The sequence below is a fragment of the Ictidomys tridecemlineatus genome, chromosome 4, assembly GCF_052094955.1.
Source record: "Ictidomys tridecemlineatus isolate mIctTri1 chromosome 4, mIctTri1.hap1, whole genome shotgun sequence".
Lineage (NCBI taxonomy): Eukaryota > Metazoa > Chordata > Mammalia > Rodentia > Sciuridae > Ictidomys > Ictidomys tridecemlineatus.
In genome coordinates, this window is record NC_135480.1 from 127128276 (window position 1) to 127144364 (window position 16089).

Genomic DNA, 16089 nt, shown 5'->3' on the forward strand with positions numbered 1-16089 from the left:
AGGCAGTCTGTCTCTGTGGTTTGTGGCAGCAAAGGACAGAGAGCCACTGAATTGTGAGACATAATTAGTCTGGGTTACTGCTCTTACCTTCCTCTACTTCCTTTTTGCAGGAATTTGTACGTTACTGATCAAGGAAACTTTGGTTCATTCAATGAGTAATCAAAATGTACCATTAAAAAAAGGGGGGAAAGTGGGAGGGTTAACATCTCACAGAGGGGTCCAAGTAACATTCTTATGAATCAGGTGAAAATTCTCATGGAATTATTCTACTGCAGATGAAAATAAAAACAAAATAACCCTGATGGTTCATTTCACTTTGTGATGAATTTCATGAAGCGGAGGAGAAACTGCGAGAGATAACATTAACATTCAGCAGGAAGAGATGAAATGTGAATAGGCAGTATAAGAAAAAAGATAAAATTATCACAGAAAGAATGGTTAAATTAGGAGAAGCACAAAGTTTAATATAAAAGCATAGCAAAAGACATTAGTAATGGAGAAAGTAAACACAATTTAATGGAGATCTAAAAAGAGATTAGAGAAAAAATGTTAGACATGGAAAACTGGCAAGAGAAATTCACTATATTTGTAATTGTAATTTCCAGTGAAGAAAACTGAAACAATAGAATAGGCTATGTATTGTTTTTGGAAACATTTCAATACTACTTTTGATTAGGTAGTGGGAAGGAGGGGAATAATGACTTGAAACACACAGGATTTGTCAGGAGAAACTGACTAGAGTAGTCAACACCAATACATATTCTAGAAAAGTTTGAACCTTAAAGATAGTCTTTTGGGAAGCAGAGTAAAAAGATCAAATCATTTGGGGCTGGAGTTGTAGCTCAGTGGTAGAGTGCTTGCCTAGCATGAGAGAGCCATTGGGTTCAATCCTCAGCACCACAAAATAAATAAATAAAATAAAGTTATTGTGTCCATCTACAACTGAAAAAAAAAGTCAGCTCAAAAGCTCATTATTAAAAAAACATCAAATTATTTATATGGTAGAAAAAGAATTAGACTGCTTCTAACAATAAAGCATGGCCACTTAAAAATTAGAACCTTCTTAAACAATATTAGTTGAAAAGGAAATAGAAATTGAAATTATCAAATATCTTGAATATGGTAGTGAAAGCATTGGACATCAATTTTTGGTAACAGATAAAGCACTTCCAAAAAGAGTTGACATTTTTTCCTTCCTTAATTGGCCTCTTGGTAAAGATAGATAAAAGGTAATAGTATGCCTTTCAGAATATGCCGATCACTGTTGTTCCAGTTTTAGGTGTATTTATAGTGTCAAAATGGAAAGTGGATTATCTTTTCCCTATTTGTAGAGTAATCTATTTCTATCTATTTTTTGTCAAATGCTCCAGTGTCTTTACATTGTGTTTTGTTAAGGGTGTTATCTTTTTAAAATTGTAATCATTTGCACATATTGTATAAATTAATGGGCTTCACTGTGTAATTTCCATTGCTACATGTTTCATGTTTTGATCTTGTCCCTCCTCTCTGCTACTCTAACCTTCCCTCCCCTCACTTTAAGGGTGTTGCCTTGATGTGTACTATTTTATTACTCTCACGATTATAGTTGATTTAATTATGTATCAACATTTACTTTGGTTCAGAGAAAAAAATGTAGTGTGTTTAATATAGGATTGTATTGGTTTAGGAATAGGCTAAGCTGGTATATTAGAGACCCTAGGATATAGTAGCTAAATTTATTCAAATTTATTGGTCTTATTTAACGTAGAGGTGGTGGTTGAAAAACTGGTACAGTGGCTTTGCTTTCCTCAATATGTGACTTCTGTCTCTGGGTCCAAGGCATTTTCTTTAGTTCTCACCATCTTATATCCAGTTGGATTGGGAAAAGGATTTACATCCTATTCTAAGGGGCAAAACCTGGAAAGCTGCATATCTCATATCTGCTTACATTACTGGTTAGAACTTTGATACTTGCCACACCTACTGTGCTAATATAGAGACTGGTCATAGGTATTCTAGTTCTCTTCCTTTTGGGCACATGAAGAATTGTATTTTCTTTGAGGTTCATTTGTGACTGTGTGACTTGCTTAGTTAGTGAGACAGAAGTTGAAGTGTTATTTTATAATTTCTTGATGAGAATTAAAAGAGTTAGTATACCACTTGACAATTCCCTCTGTTTTTCTGTTTCCCTCTATTTCTGTCTCTTTGACTGAACCTGTAATATGAGCAAGAATTACATTTTTGTTGTGTAGACTAAACCAAGTAGATTGTAGAGTTGTTTGTTTTGTCAGTGTGATGTAGGCCAAGGGTTCTGAAAATGTCCTTGTGGACATCAAGCATATGAGATCACACAGGTTTCATAATAATACTGAAAGTTTTTCTACTCTGAGACTCTCATGAGTATAAACTGGAGTTTTCCAGAGACTGCATTATGTGTGCTTTTCTATCAGATTGAGCACAGGAGTAGATAGGAGAATCTGTCTTCTCTTGAGTTCGACACTAAAAGGAGTTTGTGATACTGTAAAATAATGCTATTCTCTATAGTTTTTGTTTTGGGAAACATAGATCTTTCATAAAAATGTGTTATGTGATGAATTTATTATTTTAACTGAATTAATGAATAGCTATTAAAATTTTTATCAATTTTAATTTGTAATTTATACATACACACATATTCATATATATACACATATACATACACACATATTCATATATATACACACATATACATACACACATATAAAACTTACATAAGATGGAGGAAAAGTTGTGTGCTTGGTATTTGGAGAGAAACGGTAAAAATGCCATTAAAGCAAGAATAATAATTCTAAATGAGGAGCAAATGTTCCTGAAAAATAATGTGTAGTTTGAAAATAAAGTCATTAATTTCTATGACTCCTATTTAAGTCTAAAATTTAATATATTTTAATGGAGTTTTTTGCCATCATTTTTTAAATCTTGTTTGTCTTTATTACCTCTATTCATTTTACATTTACTCCTTTATCCCCATTGTACTGGGGATTGAACCCTGGTGTACTCTACCAATGAACTACACATCCCACTTTAAATTGTATAAAAAGGGTTTTGCCAAGTTGCTAAGGATGGCCTCAAATTTGGGATCCTTTTGCCTCCGCCTTCTAAGTATGTGGGATTACAGATGTCTGCCACCACACCTGGCTCATTATATATTTTAAGGTGATAAAGGTAATACAATTTATTTATAAAGTGAAGATGCATTTTATATCCCATGCCCTCTGCTTGGAAAATATTTATTGCAAAGATAATGTCTTTGGGACTTTAGTAATATCTGAGAGAATTTTTATTTTCAGGAAAATAGCTCTAAGACAATGTAAACTCAATGAGATCACTATGATGAAAAACATATTTAAGTGATAATGCCCCTAAATATTTGACGTTAACTTGATTTTATGTGTTTCACATTGTTCATTTTCAATTTCATGATTTTCTCTCTATACCATGAATAACATTGACGATTATAAATGAAACCTCCCAAAGTAACCATCAGCCTTATTTTGATTAATCTAAAAATAGTGTAAGGCAATCATAATGTTACTAATGTTAATAGGTAATGTTACTCAAATTTAAAATGTATCTGAAATTGCTCATTCTATACCTGTTTTTCTTCTATCTTGGTCTTACTGCTTTTAGATTTTCCAAAGCCTAACATCAGACAAGAGACAGAGCTGCCCTCTGGTGTTCACTCCCTGACTCTCAACTTTAGTGAAAACAGTCTTGAAATTTTAGAGATAAGTTGCGCGGGGGGGGGGGGGTATAGTTTGTTTAATTTTCATTTTATAGGTGAGAAAAATAGAAATAGAGTGGTAAAAGGATTTAGCTAGGTTCTTTTTCTATTTTTTGCCTACTTAAAAAAAAATCAGCCATAGCTGTGTGAGGTGCCACATGCCAATACCTCAGAAGGCTGAGGTAGGTGGATTTCAAGTTAAAAGCCAGCCTCAGCAACTTAGTGAGGCCCTAAGCAACATAGCGAGACCCTGCCTCAAAATAAACAAATATAAAGAATGGGGGATATACCTCAGTGGTGCTATATCCCTGGGTTCAATTCATGGTACCAAAAGAAAAAAAATTTCATCCATCCATCTTTCTGTCCATCATTTGGAAGAACATAATCCTCACAAAAGAATTGTTTACATGCAGATATTTTTTAATGGTGTAATTTATTTTAAACTTTTCAAGGATACTGACAGAACAAATTCTTAATTTGAAAAGGATTAAGACCTGTGTTATGTTCAGAATGTTTATGTAATTTATTTTAAACTTCTCAGGGATACTGACAGAACAAATTCTTAACTTGAAATGGATTAAGACCTATTTTATGTTCAGTTTTATGCTCAGTATGAATTGTTTTATTTTGAGTTTGAATAATAAATATTTTATTAGCTAGAAAAGTAATAACTGATGAACTTTTCAAAAAATAATTGGAGAAAACAAAATTTTGAGTTATCAATTTTCAGAATTTCTGTGAATGCATATTTTTCCCAACTCTGGGTTACAGAAATTTGTAAAAACAAAACAAAACAAAACAAAGAAAAAAGAGGAAAAAATTATTTGTTATGTATACACAAGTTTTGGTGTCTTAAATACCTTTTATCACCAAAACGAATTAGGGCTTTTTAGAGAAAGAATTGATTTTAGATCGGGAACACAAGATTTTCAAGATAATCCTAAAACAGACATTCTCAAACTTCTTGAGAATCCTTTTTTTTTAATTCTTAAACTAATGATGACTCTAAATCTTTGTTATATGTGAGTTATTTTACCATATTTCCAGTTAAAACTGATTAAGTTAAAATATTTATCAAGGAGCTAGGGTTATAGCTCAGTGGTACAGTGCTTGCCTAGCACGTGTGAGGCACTGGGTTGGATCCGTAACAGACAAACAAACAAATAAATAAATAAATGTGTTGCGTCCTGTGGGGAGCCATCTGTGAAATGTGTGTGAACTAAAATGATATGGAAGCCATTGGATAGGAAAGTCTGGTATCAGGAACTCCCAGCAGCAACCCTGCTGGTTTGAGAATGCCTAGTTCATGTGACTTCTTATCTAGCTCCAACACAAGTTCAGCACAGCACTGTAGGTGGACATGTCCCAAGAACAGAACAGTCTGCTTATCCTCACCCTGTCCTGTTTTTTTGTGAAGAAGCTCCTATTGATCCCTTTTGATCTGTACCGCTAAAAATAACACCCCTCTGGTCAGCTTAGCCTGTCGCTGCCCCCGCCTCTGAAAGCCTATTTCTGGGCTCTTGTGTGTATTTCATGGTACTATTTTCCTAGCTTTTATTTCACAACCAGCCCATTCTTTTGATGGCAACCTTAGGGTGTGAGGAAGAACTGCATCTGGAACAGGGACCTGTCCCAGCAATCCAAAAGAGGAAGAGTACAGGTGGGTACTTGGTTCCCTCTCCTTTCCCTCCAGTTCTCCCCTGTATCTCTCTCTGGATTAGCTTATTGAGAGAAAGAAGAGAAAGGAATCTTTTTTTATAGCATGATACATTAAGCTTGGGGAACTCTCTCTCTACAGAGAGGGAAATTTACTTAGCTATTCTCAAAACTATCATTAAGCAAAGGGGAAAATCTGTGAAGCAGCCCAACTTGCTCAGTTCCTAGAGGCGATCAGGGAAGGTTTCTGAGGAAGACTCGCTTGATTTACATACTGGGGAAAAACTTGTCAGGGAGCTGCAGGCTGGTTGTATTTCAGCTAATGTGCACAATTGAGAATGTAGAAAGAATTTGGACAGTAATACAATATTTTAGTCTGTTTATATTCAGACTAAAATATTGGACTGAGGTCCTTGGGAGATTTAATCACATTCCTTAGAAACACAGTTAAAAGTCTTAGACTTAGTGGACAGGCCTGCCGGAAGACAGAAGACCTAAGGGCAGAGCTAAAGCATGTTCCATTCATAGTGATGAAAGGCAGGGAAACAACCCAGAGGCAGAGTATGCTTTGTTAGATACAGATATAGGAATATGAGGGAGAGATTGCTCTGCAGCACTCTGATGGAGACTCTCAGTCTGAAGACGAGGATGAACTGGTAGCAGACCTCAGTAATTTATATTACAATGGTCCTGCTTCAATGATCCATCCTGTCCCTCCAGGAGGACTAAAAATTAAGGTCCCTGATGCTGCAGCAGGGCCTTTGCCAGAGTAGCTGGGGAGGATTTAACAGGATTCAAATTATATATAATTTTTGAGCAATTAGATCCGCAAAATCCAAACCAAAGTGTACGAATCCATGCATATATTCTTTTTAAACCATTTAAAGAATATAAATTTGCATGTTCTATGTATGGCCAGAACTTGCCTTTCCTTCCAAGCTTGATAGAATCAGTGTGTAATGAGGCCCTGCCGCTTAAGGATTGGATTACCCTTGCAAAAGCTTGGCTTTCAGGAGGTGAGTATTTGCTGTGGAAATCTAGATGGGTGGAATTTTGCACCAAGCAGGCAGAGACTAACAGAATGCATGGAATACATATCACATTAGAAATATTGACTGGAAGGAAGATGGCGGCGAAGGGAGTGCATCACCCCAGTGCGCCGCGTCACTGAGCGGGAGAAAGACGAGGTGAAACGGCTGAAGGCTATCTTGTTGAGAATTTCCAGTGAAATTGAGGTGCTCCAGAATCTAGTGGACGGATTTCCATCGCGCGTGGTTTGGCCACGGGAGCTCGGTCGCGGGCGATTTCTCCGCACGGAGGGTCACACTGCCTGATCGGCGGAACGCCTCGCAGCTGGAGTCTGCGGTGCGCTGGGAAGCTGCGAGGTGCCGGAGCGGGGGTGCAGCAATGCGGATTCTGGGGACTCCCGCCAGTGGTACAATGGCCGCGCTTAGTGCTGAATTCCGGCTTTGAGACAGAGGAGAGAAGCGGTCCAGTTCGGTTCCCAACACCGGTCGGACCACGGAGGAGGACAGCAGCCGCCATCTTGGAGAAATGATGTAATCATCCCTGTTTTCTACTCATCTCAGCTCATTCAGCTACGGAACAGGTGATTTCAGGCTGGTATTTGCCTGCGTCTCGCAGACAGATTTCTCAGGCTCTGGACTGGAGAACCTGTGGAGAATACTCCTGGGGGCTCATTCCTGGCAAGGCGTGCGCCCGGCTTTGAGCGGCCGGATTATGGTTCCTGGGGCTGCCTTGGCCCAGGGTTGGGGAACTTGCGGAGACTGCGTGTGGAGGCCAGCTCCAAGTGGAGCATGCGCTGAGCTCGGGGCGGCTGGGTTCTGACTCCCGGAATAGTTTTGGCCCGGGGCTGGGGAGCCTGTGGGGACTGCGTTTTTGAGCCTGCGCCCAGCGGAGCGTGCACCGAGTTCGGAGAGCTTGGAGCGGCCAGGCTCTGGCTCTCGGAGCTGCTTTGGCCTGGGGCTGGGGAACCCGCGGGGGTCACTCCTTGGAGCCAGCTCCCAGCTGAGCGTGCGTCGGGATCGGAGAGGCCGGGTTCTGGCTCCTGAAGCTGCTTTGGCCCAGGCCTGGGGAACCTGCAGTGACTGCTTCTCGGACCGGGCCCTGCTGGGTGCTGTGGAGGCCCGGGGGGGGGCAGTGTGGAGCTGCCGCCTGCGCTTAGTGCAGGCCAAGTGACCTGCTGGCGTGGTATCATGAAACCCCAACTGCAGCTGGGGCCGAAGAGAGAGTAGCCGCCCACGCCTAGAATAGGACCAGCGACCCGACAGCCCAGTAGCCAAGTAACTCCATTTGGAGTAGGGGCTGTGTAGAGCCGCCATCTGAGCCTGCAAGGTAGGCAGACCTGTGACCCACTGGCAGGATAGGCCTGGTAGCCTGCCAGCGTGGTGGACACGTAGCACCGAGGCAGTCACGTCACACTGGTTGGAGTGGGGGTGGAGCAGGGCCGCCGCCCGTGTCTGGAGGGGGCTCAGCGACCCGTTGGAGAGGCAGTCAGGTACCCCCATTGGTAGTGGGGGCTGTGCAGAACTGCTGCCCGAGCCCGCAGGGTGGGCAGACCTGCGACCCACCGGCGGAACAGGCCTAGAGGCCTGCCAGCGTGCTAGACACGTCACACCAATTGGAGTGGGGACCGAGCAGAGCTGCCGACCACATCCAGATCAGGACCAATGACCCGAGGGCATGGTAGTTACGTCACCAAAATTGGAGTGGGGGCAGAGCAGAGCCGCCACCCGCGCTCGCAGGGGGGGCATACCTGCGACCGACCAGCGTGATAGACAGACCACCCACATTAGAGGAGGAGCACAGCCACTACCTGCCCTGCAAGGGAGACTTCCCAACTATACAAGAGCAATATAAATAAATAGGGGGTAAATTTCAAAAACACAACAGTTTCACTAAGCAGAAATAAACGCGAGCAGTATGAAAAGACAAGGAAAGAAAGGACCACAAGCAATGCAGGTCAACTCAACTTTAGAAGAGGTAATAGTTGCAACAGATGGAATGTCAGATAAAGAGTTCAGGATATACATGCTTCAAATGATCTGGAGTCTCAAGGAAGACATGAGACAGCAAAATCAGACAATGAAAGATCACAATGACAAGGAACTACATAAACAAATCCAGGAAGTAAAAGATCAATTTCACAGGGAGATAGAGGTAATAAAAAACAAACAAATAGAAATCCTAGAAATGCGGGAAGCAATAAACCAACTTAAAAACTCAATTGAGAATACTACCAGCAGAGTAGATCACTTAGAAGATAGAACATCAGACAATGAAGACAAAGTATTTCAACTTGAAAAGAACATGGACAGCTCAGCAAGTCTGCTAAGAAACCATGAGCAGAACATCCAAGAATTATGGGATAATATTAAAAGACCAAACTTAAGAGTCATTGGGATACAGGAAGGCACAGAGCTCCAAACCAAAGGAATAAACAATCTATTCAGTGAAATCATACGAGAAAACTTCCTAGACGTGAAGAATGAGATAGAATCCCAAATCCTAGAAGCCTATAGGACGCCGAATGTTCAAAATCATAAGAGATCCACACCTAGACACATTATAATGAAGATATCCAACATACAGAATAAGGAGAGAATTTTAAGAGCTACAAGAGAAAGGAACCAGATTACATTTAGTGGTAAACCAATCAGGATAACAGCTGATCTCTCAACACAGACTCTGAAAGCTAGAAGATCCTGGAATAACATATTTCAAACACTGAAAGAAAATGGGTTCCAACCAAGAATCGTGTATCCGGTGAAATTAAGCTTCAGGATGGAAGATGAAATTAAAACCTTCCACGATAAACAAAAGTTAAAAGAATTCACAGCTAGAAAACCATCTCTTCAAAAAATCCTTGGCAAAACATTACAGGAAGAGGAAATGGAAAATAACATTGAAAACCAACAGTGGGAGGTAGGACAGTAAAGGGGGGAAAGTAATAAAAGAGGAAAACAAATCAGGTTTAGTAACATTGATAAACAAATATGGCTGGAAGAACAAACCATATCTCAATAATAACCCTAAATGTTAATGGCTTAAACTCACCAATTAAGAGACACAGGCTAGTTGAATGGATCACAAAACAGGACCCAACAATATGCTGCCTACAGGAGACACACCTGATAGGAAAAGATATGCATAGACTGAAGGTGAAAGGTTGGGAAAAATCATACCACTCACAAATGAGAAACAAGCAGGAGTGTCCATACTCATATCTAATAAAATAGATTTCAAGCCAAAGTTAATCAAAAGGGATAAAGAAGGACACTTCATACTGCTCAAGGGAACCATACACCAACAAGACATAACAGTCATAAATATATATGCCCCAAATAATGGTGCACCTATGTTCATCAAGCAAACTCTCTCAAGTTCAAGAGTCTAATAGACCACCATACAATAATCATGGGAGACTTCAACACACCTCTCTCACCACTGGACAGATCTTCCAAACAAAAGTTTAATAAGGAAACTTTAGAACTCAATAACACAATTAACAACCTAGACTTAATTGACATATATAGACTATACCACCCAACATCAAGTAGTTACACTTTCTTCTCAGCAGCACATGGAACCTTCTCAAAAATAGATCATATATTATGTCATAGGGCAACTCTTAGACAATATAAAGGGGTAGAGATAATACCATGCATCTTATCTGATCATAATGGAATGAAACTGAAAATCAATGATAAAAGAAGGAAGGAAAAATCATGCATCACTTGGAGAATGAACAATAGGTTACTGAATGATCAATAGGTTTTAGAAGACATCAAGGAGGAAATTAAAAACTTCTTAGAGTTAAATGAAAACACAGACACAACATATCAGAATCTATGGGACACATTGAAAGCAGTTCTAAGAGGAAAATTCATTGCTTGGAGTTCATTCCTTAAAAAAAGAAAAAACGAACAAATAAACGATCTCATACTTCATCTCAAAATCGTAGAAAAAGAAGAGCAAAACAACAGCAAAAGAAGTAGAAGGCAAGAAATAATTAAAATCAGAGCTGAAATTAATGAAATGGAAACAAAAGAAACAATTGAAAAAATTGACAAAACTAAAAGTTGGTTCTTTGAAGAAATAAATAAAATCGACAGACCCTTAGCCATGCTAACAAAGAGAAGAAGAGAGAGAACCCAAATTACTAGCATATGGGATGAAAAAGGCAATATCACAACAGACACTTCAGAAATACAGAAGATAATCAGAAATTATTTTGAATCCTTATACTCCAATAAAATAGAAGATAGTGAGGGCATAGATAAATTACTTAAGTCTTATGATCTGCCCAGATTGAGTCAGGAGGATATAGACAACCTAAACAGACCAGTAACAATAGAGGAAATAGAAGAAACCATCAAAAGACTACCAACTAAGAAAAGCCCAGGACCGGATGGGTATACAGCAGAGTTTTATAAAACCTTTAAAGAGGAACTAACACCAATACTTTTCAAGCTATTTCAGGAAATAGAAAAAGAGGGAGAACTTCCAAATTCATTCTATGAGGCCAACATCACCCTGATGCCTAAACCAGACAAAGACACTTCAAAGAAAGAAAACTACAGACCAATATCTCTAAAGAACCTAGATGCAAAAATCCTCAATAAAATTCTGGCGAATCAGATTCAAAAACATATCAAAAAAATTATACACCATGATCAAGTAGGATTCATCCCTGGGATGCAAGGCTGATTCAATATACGGAAATCAATAAATGTTATTCACCACATCAATAGACTTAAAAATAAGAACCATATGATCATCTCGATAGATGCAGAAAAAACATTCAAATAAGTACAGCATCCCTTTATGTTCAAAATTCTAGAAAAATTAGGGATAACAGGATCATACCTCAACATTGTAAAAGCAATCTATGATAAGCCACAGGCCAGCATCATTCTGAATGGAGAAAAATTGAAGGCATTCCCTCTAAGATCTGGTACAAGACAGGGATGCCCTCTCTCACCACTTCTGTTCAACATAGTCCTCGAAACACTGGCTAGAGCAATTAGACAGACGAAAGAAATTAAAGGCATAAAAATAGGAAAAGGAGAACTTAAATTATCACTATTTGCAGATGACATGATTCTATACCTAGCAGACCCAAAAGGGTCTACAAAGAAAGTATTAGAGCTAATAAATGAATTCAGCAAAGTGGCAGGATATAAGATCAACACGCATAAATCAAATGCATTCCTGTATATCAGTGACAAATCCTCTGAAACGGAAATGAGGACAACTACTCCATTCACAATATCCCCCCCAAAAATAAAATATTTGGGAAAAGTATTTCACAAAAGAGGTGAAAGACTTATACAATGAAAACTACAGAACCCTAAAGAGAGATATAGAAGAAGACCTTAGAAGATGGAAAAATATACCCCGTTCATGGATAGGCAGAACTAACATCATCAAAATGGTGATATTACCAAAAGTTCTCCATAAGTTCAATGCAATGCCAATTAAAATCCCAACAGCATTTCTTGTAGAAATAGATAAAACAATCATGAAATTCATATGGAATAATAAAAGACCCAGAATAAAAAAAAACAATCCTAAGCAGGAAGTGTGAATCAGTCGGTATAGTGATACCAGACTTCAAACTACACTAAAAGCAATAGTAACAAAAACAGCATGGTACTGGTACCAAAACAGGCAGGTGGACCAATGGTACAGAATAGAGGACACAGTAACCAATCCACAAAACTACAACTATCTTATATTTGATAAAGGGGCTAAAAGCATGCAATGGAGGAAGGATAGCATCTTCAACAAATGGTGCTGGGAAAACTGGAAATCCATTTGCATCAAAATGAATCTGAATCCCTTTCTCTTGCCATGCACAAAAGTTAACTCAAAATGGATCAAGGAGCTTGATATTAAATCAGAGACATGGCGTCTGATAGAAGAAAGTGTCGGCTATGATCTACATACTGTGGGGTCGGGCTCCAAATTCCTCAATAGGACACCCATAGCCCAAGAGTTAACAACTAGACTCAACAAATGGGACTTACTCAAACTAAAAAGTTTTTTGTCAGCAAAAGAAACAATAAGAGAGATAAACAGGGAGCCTACATCCTGGGAACAAATCTTTACTCCACACACTTCAGATAGAGCCCTAATATCCAGAGTATACAAAGAACTAAAAAAATTAGACAATAAGATAACAAATAACCCAATTAATAAATGGGCCAAGGACCTGAACAGAGACTTCTCAGAGGAGGACATACAATCAATCAATAAGTACATGAAAAAATTCTCACCATCGCTAGCAGTCAGAAATGCAAATCAAAACCACCCTAAGATACCATCTCACTCCAGTAAGATTGGCAGTCATCATGAAGTCCAACAACAACAAGTGCTGGAGAGGATGCGGGGAAAAGGGTACACTTGTTCGTTGTTGGTGGGACTGCAAACTGGTGCAGCCAATTTGGAAAGCAGTATGGAGATTTCTTGGAAAACTGGGAATGGAACCACCATTTGACCCAGCTATTCCCCTTCTTGATCTATTCCCTAAAGACCTAATAAGAGCATGCTATAGGGACACTGCTATATCAATGTTCATAGCAGCACAATTCATGATAGCAAGATTGTGGAACCAACCTAGATGCCCTTCAATAGATGAACGGATAAAAAAATGTGACATTTATACACAATGGAGTATTACTCTGCATTAAAAAATGACAAAATCATAGAATTTGGAGGGAAATGGATGGCATTAGAGCAGATTATGCTAAGTGAAGTTAGCCAATCTTTAAAAAACAAATGCCAAATAACTCCTTTGATATAAGGGGAGTAACCAAGGACAGGGTAGGGACGAAGAGCTTGAGAAGAAGATTAACATTAAACAGGGATGAGAGGTGGGAGGGAAAGGGAGTGAGAAGGGAAATCGCATGGAAATAGAAGGTGATCCTCAGGGTTATACAAAATTACATATAAGAGGAAAGGAGGGGTAAGACAAGATAATACAAATGATTTACAGTGGAGGGGGTAGAGAGAGAGGAGGGGAGGGGAGGGGAGGGGAGGGCGGATAGTAGAGAATAGGATAGAGAGCAGAATACATCAGACACTAGAATGGCAATATGTAAATCAATGGAAGGGTAACTGATGCGATACAGCAATCTGTATACGGGGTAAAATTGGGAGTTCATAACCCACTTGAATCAAACTGTGAAATATGATATATTAAGAACTGTGTAAGGTTTTGAACGACCAACAATAAAAAAAAAAAGAAATATTGACTGGGATGGGACCATTCACTGAGTTGGAGCAACAATTAAATTATGATTTACAAACTTATACTCAGATAAGTGTGTGTGCAAGAAGGACATCGAGAAAATTACCTACTAAGGGAGGGAAAACCTTAGATTTCAGCCAGATCTGGTAGGGATGGGAAGAGAATTACTCGGACTTTGTAACGCCTTTATATCAAGCTTTGAGCTGTATGATTGTTGATCCAGATGCCTCTGAGATCTTAGTTTAAAAACTGGTGTTTGAAAATGCTAATAAAGTTTGCTAATACTGCAAATAGGGAATGATATGAGATTATATCAGTCTCTATTAGTTTATCAACTGGCATGCATACTCCCAAGGCCTAACCATGGAGGTCACCTTGAAACAAGTTGTACAATTTCCTTTAAGGGAGGCTGTTTCTAAAATACAGTGCTTTAATTGTGGCAAAGTGGTACACATGGTTGAGATTGCAGATGATCCCAAGGACAAAGGAATGTACCAGGTGTTTGCCTGTAGTGCCAATAAGGTCATAGTTGGGTGCGGGAATGCCATGCCCAGAATGTCCTAAATAGAACCTCGATACTGCTGCTTATGCAGTAGGGGAACTGGAGGTGGGGCCAGTCCTGCCCTGCCAAATAATGAGGATATCACTGTTTGCTCTGGAGCAATTTTTTACTGTGGGTCAATAGTTGCTCACTGTAGCCCAGCCTCCTCCTATTCAGGCCCAGTCTCCTGATAACACTGGGACATTTTCTGCTTGGGAACAAGAAATCTGGGCCTCCGTCCCACCTCAAGATTCATACTCACTGCGGATATGGGTCTGCAAATGATTCCTATGTGAATTTATGGACCTCTACTGCCAAATACAATATGTTTAATATTGGGTAGAAGTATTTAACTCAAAAAGGAACTCAAGTACTACTGTTCTTGATATAAATTTTAATGGAGAAATTAAGGTTGTTGCTCAAATCCAGAGAACACCATAGTGGAATTGTTTTTTGCTTTGTCATTCTGTAGGGGAAGCTTTATTCGAGACCTTGGACTCTGTGAAGTTCATACTTCATAGTCCATAGATGGAGCATACTGGGCTCAGTTAATTAAGCAAGAGTGCCCTCTATTGGAGTGTAAAATTAATTACAAAATTTTCAAGGGCATTATAGATACTGGAACTGATGTTCTGTGAATTCCAGTAAATTCTGGCCTTGAGATTGAGCTTTAGACACAACATCTGCTGATTTAGAAGGCATTGTTGGACAGCGCTCTCAACTTGCTCAGAGTGCTCAACATCTCCTGTGGGAAGATAAAGATGGTGACTCTTTTTACCTTATGCCCTGGATACCTTGCAAGTAAATTAATTGGGACAAGATATTTTGAGGAGCTTTGGAGTTTTGTTAATAATTCTAATTCCATGGTGACATCTTAGATGCTTAATCAAGGATCTATCCCTACTAAAGGATTAGAAAGGAATCAACAAGAAAGATTTTCACCTATACCTTAGTTTTCTCAATAAAGACTATATGGATTACCTAATACATCTAGTCAGCCTTCTTAATGGGGGCATTGATCTGTTTCCTGTCCCAGAAAATGGCAGAAAAAATTAATTGGCTGTCTGATGATCCTGTCTGGGTTGATCAATGGCCCCTTACAGGGGAAAAGCTTCAAGTAGCCCACAATTTAGTTCAAGAACAGCTTCAAGCTGGGCATATTGAGCCTACTCCTAGCCCTTCAAACACTCCAATCTTTGTGGTAAGGAAAAAATCTGGCAAATTGAACTGTGGAACTAATGGGGGCTTTACAGTCTGAACTTCCTTTTCCTATAGCTATCTCGCTTGATGATCAATTAACAGTAATAGATTTAAAAGATTGTTTTTACACTATGCTGTTACATCCAAATGATTGTAAGAGATTTTCTTTTAGTATCATAGCTATAAATTTCAAATTTTCCGGAAGGTATTGCCTGAAGGTGTGGGCAATAGCCTCACGTTATGACAGACCTTTGTAGCTTAAGCCATTGCTCCAGTACAAGAACAATTCACTGATGCATATATAATCCATTATATGGATGATATTCTTTTGGCTCCTGGTAGTTCACATGTGCTTTGAAAAATTTTTGCTCAATAAGAAACTTCACTTATTGCAGGGGTTCATGCCTAGTACCTGAGAAGGTAGAAAAAGCTTATCCTTTTCAATATATAGGCAGTTTAATCGAAGGATGCATGATTCTTCCACAAAATCTACAGATCAGAGTTGATGGTTTACATACTCTTAGTGACTTTCAGAAATTACTGGGTGATATTAATAGGCTGCAGCCAAGTTTAAAATTTTCCACTGCAGATTTGAGTTTTTTATTTCAAATTTTACAGGGAAATCCTTCTCCTGCTTCTTAGCAACCTACAGCAGAGGCAGGGGCTGCCTTAACA

The 16089-nt window shown here is 39.1% G+C and overlaps 1 protein-coding gene across 5 annotated transcripts in view; it reads left to right on the forward strand.

Annotated features, from left to right (window-relative positions):
• The window catches only part of Agtpbp1 (ATP/GTP binding carboxypeptidase 1), a 196411-nt gene that overhangs the window by 30621 nt on the left and 149701 nt on the right, over positions 1–16089 (forward strand). The window contains exon 2 of one of the 5 annotated variants that reach the window (XM_078047394.1): positions 5337–5402. The exons of the other annotated variants lie outside the window; for them this stretch is intronic. The gene's annotated coding sequence lies outside the window, so the exon portion shown is untranslated. The remainder of the gene's footprint in view (positions 1–5336; positions 5403–16089) is intronic. 5 annotated transcript variants of the gene reach the window in all.